Source organism: Heterodontus francisci, chromosome 13 (genome assembly GCF_036365525.1).
Source record: "Heterodontus francisci isolate sHetFra1 chromosome 13, sHetFra1.hap1, whole genome shotgun sequence".
NCBI classification, from domain to species: Eukaryota; Metazoa; Chordata; class Chondrichthyes; order Heterodontiformes; family Heterodontidae; genus Heterodontus; species Heterodontus francisci.
In genome coordinates, this window is record NC_090383.1 from 61,803,583 (window position 1) to 61,813,240 (window position 9,658).

The 9,658-nt window shown below is 47.0% G+C and overlaps 1 pseudogene; it reads left to right on the top strand.

Annotated features, from left to right (window-relative positions):
* Window positions 1-5,270: 5,270 nt before the first annotated feature.
* Window positions 5,271-5,379, top strand: LOC137376825 (U2 spliceosomal RNA; annotated as a pseudogene).
* Window positions 5,380-9,658: the final 4,279 nt, after the last annotated feature.

Sequence of the window (9,658 nt, forward strand, 5' to 3'; positions counted from 1 at the left end):
ACATCTTCCCCTCCCCTCCCCTGTCAGCATTCCGAAGGGATCGTTCCCTCCACAACACCCTGGTCCAGTCCTCCATCACCCCCGACACTTCTTCGCTTTCCCACGGCACCTTCCCATGCATTTGCCAGAGGTGTAATACCTGGCCTTTTGCCTCCTCTCTCCTCACCATCCAATGCCCCAAACACTCCTTCCAGGTAAAGCGGCAATTTACTTGTACTTCTTTCAATTTAGTATACTGTATTCACTACTCACAGTGCGGTCTCCTCTACACTGGGGAGACCAAATGCAGATTGTATGACTGCTTTGCAGAGCACCTCCACTTGGTCTGCAAGCATGATACCGAGTTTCCGGTTGCTTGCCATTTTAATTCACCACCTTGTTCCCATGCCCATATTTCTGTCCTTGGCCTGCTGCAGTGTTCCAGTGAACATCAATGCAAGTTCTAGGAATAGCAATTCATCTTCCGATTAGGCACTCTCCAGCTTTCTGGACTCAATATTGATTTCAATAATTTCAGACCATGAGCCCGATTATGTTTTGTTTATTTATTATATATATATATTTTTTTTCAATTTATTTATTTAACCATGTGCTAGTCTTAAACTTGTTTTTCATGTTTTTGCTTTTGTACAGAGCTGTTCATTATTCTGCCATTAGCACTCTCTCTGGACTCATGCTTTGTCTTTCACTACAACTATTTAGCATTTCATTTGCATTCTGTTCCATGATATCTGTCATTTAATCTCTCTCTCTCCTCCGTCCTATCAAAGTCCTTCCTTCTTGTTCTTCTTACCCCCTCCCCCTTTTCACTTGCTCAAAGACTGTTACATTTCTAACTTTTGCCAGTTCTGTTGAAATGTCACAGACCTCAAACATTAACTCTGTTTCTCTCCACACAGATGCTGCCAGACCTGCTGAGTATTTCCGGCACTTTCTGGAAATACTTGCAGTTTTCAAACTGCACTCCAAAAAGACAGATTTATGGCTGTTGTGACATAGGGTTTAATCTGAATTATTAAACCTTAAATAAATGAAACAATCTTATTCATTGCAGGCAGAGTCACTCCCATCTACAATGCAGCGGGTAAAGGTGATAGTAAACCCCTTTTCCATGAAGGACATTGCTTGGATTTTCAGCAACTCCCATCAGTAAAGTAGGATACAACACTTGATAATGTTAATGAAATTCAATTCTGTTACAGGCAATCAGCTGGAATGGGCAAAATGGCTGCGCAGAACCAGATCAGTGTGAGACAGCATGGACTATACAGTTACTTATTTGTATTAATGAGAATATTGCTAAGAGTTTGGTTTGATCATTATTGGATAAATATGAAATGAGCTCCAGTTGAAAAAACAACCTGTCTCGATAACAATGAACCACCTGCACTTATTGGGTGTCTTTAATGTAATGAGATGGCCAAGGTGCTTCACATAAGAAAGCACAGACACCAAACAAGAGGAGAAGAGTTAGGAGAGATGATCAAATGCACTGTTAAGAATATTGATCTTCTGGAGGTCTTGTAAAGGTGGAGAGAGACATGGCAAGGAGGAGGGGTTTTTAAGAAGGCAACTCCTGAGAATAGGACAAAACAATAAACATTAAAAACATGAGGCTGTAAGAATCTAGGAGTTATGTCCTACCAGTGGTGATATTTTTATTTTGTGAATCTTCGACATAAGTTACCATTCATGATAACAAGTAAGATGTTGGGAGGAGTCACATTCTGAAAGGTATGGGGCTGGCACTGACATGCAAAGCCACTTTGGCATTTTAAATTTCAATTGTTCTTATAATTTTAATTTCCCCGAACCTCTTCCCCTCCAAACAAAAATCAACCAACTATGGTTACTCCTTTTTTCCCAACAGGTCTTAAATATTGTTTTAAATCACCTTTGTAAAGTTAATTGACATTTTTAATGACACTACTCTAGCCAGCAATTATTTTGTAGCTGTTCCTTCACGAACACAACAGTGCATCCATTTTCTGCTTCTGCTGTGTTAGTGGGTGAGCTCCATAGTGCTACACTATACAAAATACATGTTAACTTCTGAGTTAACTACTAGTGCAGTAGTTTAACAAGGTTTTTCTGTGCCAACTGGTACAGACAGTTGTTCCTCTGAACTTTGCTCCTCACACCTGTATGTAGAGGGCGTTATTGCTATTTTTATCTCCTGTTGTTTTGTGACCCCCTTCTGACAGCAGTAACCTTTAGCTCTGCACCTCTTCCCATTTACCATGTGACACACAATTCTGCTGTTATTGCCTCAGCAGCTTATCCTAAGGACCTCAAAATGCTGGAACACTCAGCTTTAACAACGGCACTGAAGGCAAGGGTGAGGTAGCACAAGATAATTTAACCTCTGTATCTACCCTGTACATGGTTCTCACAGTACCCATACACATTTTCTCACGCTTTTATGAAGGGAAACTCAGGAACAAAGCTGAAAATTACCCCTAAAGAGCAGCATAAAATGTCAAAATGTAAAAGAATTCTACTCTTAAAACAATTTAAAGCATAAAAGTATGTAAACGGCAGATTATTCTTATTAATATACATATGGTGAATGGGAGGTAGCTACAAATGATAACATAATTGAGAGGTTTACATGAGAATTTGAAATAGCTTATAAGTCATCTGATTTCTTCAATTATGTTATTCCTTTTAACTCCATCAACTGAGAAACATGCACAAATGCCCTATTTCAAGACTATCAGATTCATAGTTTAAAGGGTTAACACCAGTCAGAATTTTTTTTTACAATACAGTAAACTCTCTTTAAGACACCACTTTTGGGATACATTCTGAAAGCATGTTTTAAAGTGGGTTGTGGTAAAAGAGGCATTTTATATGAGTGCTTTGTTAGAAAGAGAGCCTTACTCAACATGTACTATCAGAAGTATATTGAACAGCCTTATACAAGGGATTTACATTGTGTGCATTACTCAATTTTTATTTATGACAGTTGAGAATGATCATGATGGTTTATCAGGCTTCAGAATAAACTCACATTTTCGTAGTATTGAGAAAGATCACAAAAATCATTTTGATTATTTAGAATTAACATGAAACCTGATTCTAACTTAAAACCAAACCATCATGAGTTAATTCACAGGAAACTGAAACTTGGGGTGATTTAGAAAAAGAACACCCATCTGTAGTCGTACAGGGTTTCCCCCCAATTCACTATTACTTTCCCACAATTATGGCAAGCAAAATTAAAGAGTCTTCTCCTGTTGATTGATAATCTGAGCATCATGTGATTCTTGGCGTTAGTTGCTAAGTACAAGTCAGGTCCCCTTTTTTGCTTCTTAAGGTGTAAGATGGTCAAATAATGAGTACATCCTGTTTGCTAACAGTTCAGCAGTGGACCACCTAAATCACACCTAGGTTGTTGGACTAATCTGATCCCCAGTATCACGATGGTGATGAGGTCTATATGATGCTGGATTGTGTCAATGTTCCCATGTGCTCGAAGAAACCTTTCACAACAGTCTGCAATAATTAGGACCCTTTGGAAACAGCTAAATTTTACCATAGTTGAAACATGACTCAAAATAAATGCTTAACACTATTGCTTGTGATGACGTAAATAAATGCTGCAGCATAAGCAAATGTATTTCAGATCATGTGGCAGAAATAGGTCTGATATAAATTTACTTCACTTCCTTTCCTACCTTGCATGCATTATATTATTACATTTTTAAATGATCCTACTAGATTCACACTCCATCTTAAGAGATTTTGTTAATGATGAATATATAAAGCTTTGAATAGGATCTTGCAGAAAATTATATGGTATTTATGTAGATGCTTATTTTAAAAACCAATCGTGGCAATGACAATTATCCAAAAACCATTCATGAATTGACCAGTTAACTAAACTGGTTGATCCCACACAGCATGCCCTGCATACGTGTCCCATGATGAATTAATATCATTTAATTCAGTATGACATTGCAATTAATACATGACCAGTTAACCAAATTATTCTGTTATCTGAAGGGTGGGATTCCACTGTGATGTATTATACAAGCAGTTTACACTTTTTTTTTAAAAGAGCCACCGCGCTAAATATCGCGCCGGCTCCGCGGAGTAACTCTCACGCATACGCCCCGCCATTTTTGAAGCTCGCCGCCGTGGAAAAATTCAGCCCATGGTTTAAATGTGACAAGGCAGCTGATGTAAATGTTTCTACATCTTGTGATGTAATACCTGTCTTCAATATGAACATTTATTAGGCAAGGACTGAACAAACTCAGCCCAATGATTGGATTAGTAAACCACAGGGCTGCATTTTAAAAGCCCACCACCGAAATATTCCAAATGCGGCAGCTCATTACCATGTCCGGGGTGGCTGCCCTCCCCTGATGGTGTGGAGGGGCAGGCGAGCCGTTGTTGGCAACGGCGCCATTTTTAAAGTGCTTAGAGCCCCAAATGAAACGTTAAATTCTTAAAGGGCCAGTTAGTGTACATTGTAAAAAATGAATTTAAAAGTCTTCCCATGCCCTCTCCCACCCCCCACCCCCAATGGCATTAAACTTCATTTCAGCCCTTCCCCCTCCCCGGAATACCGACCATCATTAAATGACCTTCCCCCCACTTCCACTCCCCCTCCCCCACCCAAGAGTTCAAACCCTTGGTCCTTTACCCCTTCACATCACCCCCCCCCACGCCCGCAATCAATCCAAGGAATTTGACCCGGCTCCCCCCTCTCCTGCGCTGAAAAAAGTTCCTCCTCCCCCCTCCCCACAGGAGTCATGCCTCATTTCCCTGAATGGGGATTCGAAGGCGTGGCATTGCCGGCCGCCTGAATGAAGATCAGTGCAGCGATTAAGGAGGCGACAGGACCTTCATTAAATCAGGTATGTAAATTAATTTACATATGGAAATCATGGTCCCGTCGCTGAGCGCGGGGCGGCTGCCATGAGGCCTCACCACTGTCGCCGAGATTGGTACGGGGCCTGTCGGTGTGGGGTCGGTGGCGGGCCTCCTCCGTTCCTATCTTCATTACCCCCTGCCACCGTTCCCAGCGTTTGAGAGGCTTTAAAATCCAGCCCATAGTCCTCTCCAAAAACAAGCATCATCATTCCTTAAACAGACAGGCCAACCAAATGGTCTGTTCTTCGACCTCTTTTCAATGCTACTCTAACTTTTTCACTAAGAGGTGCATAGACGAGGTGTAGACTTTGTTCTCTTTTAATTAATGTAACAAGGGAGGAGAAGTGCTTTGGTGCATTCTTAAAAAGCTCAGTAGTGGAATATCCATCGCTTCTCGGCCTTTTGGCTAAGATCAAGTGTAGTATCTGTTCTTATCAGTGCTTACTTGGTTGAGAAGAGACCATGATCATTGCCTTTTGATCCTGGGGAAGCTTTGAGTAAAATGGCTATAAACAATCTTCGAGCTTCAGCCCAGGGAGTGCGCAACACCGTTTGGGTGGTCGTGAAGGACTAGGAAGGAGATGTACCGGTCGATCGCACCTTCTTCATCAAGAAAATTCTTTTCGATTGCTGCGGATTTCAAGCGACGGACGTTTTCTGCCTGCAGGATTTCCCCAGCAGTGGATACTTCGACGTGACGTTCCGGAACGTGGCGGGATGCGTCAAGTTCCTGAAGGCGTTCAAGGAGAAAGGGGACCGGGCGCCACTGTCGATCGAACCTCACAGCGGAGCCGCTCTTCACGCTTCCGTCACAACGGGACCGGGTGGTGACGATTCACCTCTACAACCCCCATGTTCCGGTGGTGGATGTACTCACCTTTCTCGCCAGGTACGTCGAGGTGGCCGGCAGCAGCACTGATATTAAGGACCCCTTTGGGATTTGGATCAGCAAGCAGCAGGTCAAGGTGACCTTGAAGGTCGATCCCAGTGGAGCCATCATCCACCCTCCCTCCAGCTTCGCTATCGGGGGAAGTCGAGGCTTCTTGGTCTACGCTGAGCAGCCCAGAGTTTGCCGCACCTGTGGCAAGTCTGGTCACGTGGCGGCCAACTGCAGCACGGTTGTTTGCAAGAACTGCAAGGAGGAAGGCCATCAGACCAAGGACTGTAAGCAGACTAAGTGTTGCAACTTGTGCGGTGCGGCAGGCCATCTCTACAAAACCTGCCCCAAACGCTGCCTCAGTTATGCTCAGGCGGCAAGGTCCAAGGAAAGGTCGGGAGAAGGTTCGACGAAGGCATCCGGTGTTCGAAAGGAGACCAGCAACCTTCTCCGCAGTGAGGAACTTCAACCGGAGAAGGAAGGGGAGGCAGCTGAAACCAGCGACCCAGCACCTACCCTGCGCTCGGAAACTCCTCCTCCACACACAGAATCAATGGAGGAGGAGGCAGCAGATGGACAATCAGGTCAGTGGCAAGTGGTCCAGAGGAAAACCACAAAGAAAAAACATCCAAAAGCGGAACAGGCCACCACCCGAACCAGTGTCAAGAGGAGGCTACCTTCTGAATCAGACTGGACGGGGGAATGCTGGAACGACAGCCCCTTCAAAAGAGGCGGCAGAACTCCAAGGAGATGGAAGATAAAGCATCCCAGCCCCCGGGCACTGGAAGCTGTGATGGGCCCAGCGTGCCCCAACCCCAAAGCGCCACACGTAACGACGTGGCCAACGCATCTCAGCTCCGGGACACCGAGAGCAAAGACACGTCCGGCGCACCTCAGCTCCGGGAAGCCGGGAGCAGTGATGTTTTTGAGGAGGAACAGATGGAAGCAGCAGAGGATAATCCAATCTTTGCTGCCTACAAGACCCCCCCCGATGTCACCCCAGCGGAAAAACCCCTGCATGAAAAATCAGGCGGGGTTTCTGAGCCCAACTATTGTGAAACAGCTTGCTCACACGATGGGTATGCAGGAACATCCCGAAGGACTGGGACTAGCAAGGACAAATGGTATGGGAAGCAACAACTAACTTTAAAAAAATGGGTGTAAAGATTGCTTCCATTAATGTGCGTAGCATTAAATCCACTACGCGATGTGTTTCAACCTTGCATTACCTCGCCAAGGTCAAAGCCGACCTACTGTTTCTGCAGGAGTGTGGAATACCACACCTCAGCACCTACAGGCAGTGGTCGCGATGGTGGTCCCACGGGCCATCGATCTGGTCGGGGGGTAATGATTGCCGTTCCTCCGGCCTGGGTATTCTGCTGCGGGGAGGTAACTTCACCATCTCCGAAGTTAAGGAGGTGGTGGGCGGTCGCCTCCTCGTAGCAGATGTAATGTACAACAACGCTCCGCTCCGGTTGATCAACGTGTATGCTCCGGTACAACGCAGCGAGCGGCTGACTGTCTTCCAGCAGCTCCCACTGCTGCTGGCGACGTCCAGGCCGGTCATCCTAGGCGGTGACTTCAACTGCATCATCGATGCTGCTGGACGATCCGGCAGTGACGACAGCAAACTGGACGCTACGTCCAGATTCCTAATAGAAACAATTAAAGATGCCAAACTGCACGACGTCTTCAGCAAACCTGCAGACGGAGCGCAGCGCAGATTCACATAGTCAAGATCGGACAGGTCTGCCCGTTCCAGGATTGACTTCCTGTTTGTGTCCCGTGCCGTCACGGTCGGATCCACCGACGTCAAGCCGGTGTTCTTCTCCGACCACTGCCTCTTACTGGCCGACTGTCACTTACAGGACGACCAGCGGGTTGGCAGGGGGACATGGAAGCTCAATGCTACACAGCTGACCCCAGAGAATGTTGAGAAACTCAAAAGGGATTACAAAGGTTGGAGGACCGTGAAACCCCTCTTTGAGTCTCCAGTTCACTGGTGGGAAGCGATTAAGGAGAACATCAAGAGGTTCTTCATCCAAAAAGGTGTTCAGAGGGCGAGAGAGAGACAGAGGGAACTGTCCCGACTCCAGAAAAGTATGCAAAATCTGCTCCGGTTGCAATCAATGGGGGTCGAGGTCAAGGAGGACCTCCAAGAGGTGAAGAGCCAGCAGGCCTCACTCTTTGCCACGGAGGCCTCCAAGATCATCTTCCGGTCCACAGTCCGCTCCATCAAGCAGGATGAGACGTGCTCGCGTTACTTCTTCCAAAAGGTACACAGATAGAGCTCTGTTATCAGCAGCCTGAAGGAGGAAGATGGCTCGGTAACGTCTTCGCAGTCCGACATACTAAGGATCAGCAAATCCTTTTATGCTGGGCTGTATGACGCGAAGCCCACAGACAGCAGAGCCTCCCAGTCCTTCCTGTCATCTACCACAGAGGTCTTAGATGACAGCAGGAGAGAAAGACTGGACAAGCCGCTAACTCTGGACAAGCTGACAAAGGCCGTCGAGTCCTTCGAGACGAGTAAAACTCCCGGAAGCGACGGCTTACCGGTCGAGTTGTACTCGGCCCTGTGGGACTGGGTCGGCCCGGACCTGCTGGAAGTATACGAGAGTATGCTCCTGGCTGGCAGCATGTCAGAATCCATGAGGAAAGGCATCATCACCCTCATTTACAAGCGGAAGGGGGAGAGGGCAGAAATCAGAAATTGGCGGCCCATCTCACTGCTTAATGTTGACTACAAGATTCTGTCCAAAGTCATAGCCAGTTGAGTCAAGTCTGCTCTGGAGTTGGTGATCCACCCCGATCAGACCTGTACTGTACCCGGCAGGAAGATCTCTGATAATCTCGCGCTACTCAGGGATACGATCGCCTATGTACGGGACAGGAGGGTGGACACCTGCCTCATCAGCCTGGACCAGGAGAAGGCTTTTGACAGGATATCGCACACCTACACGATGGACGTGCTTTCCAAAATGGGGTTTGGGGAGGGAATCTGCAATTGGATCCAACTGCTCTACACAAACATCAGTAGCGCAGTCTCAATCAACGGGTGGGAATCGGAAAGTTTCCCGATCCAATCTGGAGTCAGACAGGGCTGTCCTCTCTCCCCGGTCTTGTTTGTTTGCTGTATTGGACCCTTTGCTGAGTCTATTAGGAAGGATGCGAGCATAAGAGGGGTGACAATCCCAGGCAGTGGAGGCACTCAGGTTAAAACCTCCCTGTATATGGATGACGTCGAAGTCTTCTGCTCGGATCCGCTGTCCGTGCGCAGACTGATGAGCATCTGCGACCAGTTCGAACTGGCCTCGGGAGCCAAAGTTAACCACGGCAAGAGCGAGGCCATGTTCTTTGGGAACTGGGCTGACCGATCCTTTGTCCCCTTCACCATCAGGTCAGATTACCTGAAGGTGCTGGGGATATGGTTCGGAAGGGCCGGGGGGTGAACCAAAACCTGGGAGGAGTGAGTAGCCAAGGTACGACAAAAGTTGAGCATGTGGGGGCAGCGATCTCTCTCCATTGTGGTTAAGAACCTGGTCATCAGGTGCGAGGTGCTCACGTTGTTGCTCTACGTGGCGCGGGTCTGGCCCATACCCCACTCCTGCGCTGTGGCAGTCACCCGAGCCATTTTCCGCTTCATCTGGGGATCTGAAATGGACCGGATCCGGAGGGACACGATGTTCAAATCTCTGGACAAGAGCGGGAAAAATGTACCCAACGTGGCCCTCATCCTGATGACAACCTTCGTGTGCGGCTGCATCAAGCTGTGTGTAGATCTCCAGTACGCAAACTCCAAGTGTCACTCCGTTCTATCTGTCCCCGGTGTTGCGAAGGATGGGCCTGGTCACATTGCCGCGGAACGCTCCACGGAGTTGGGCCATGCCGTACCAC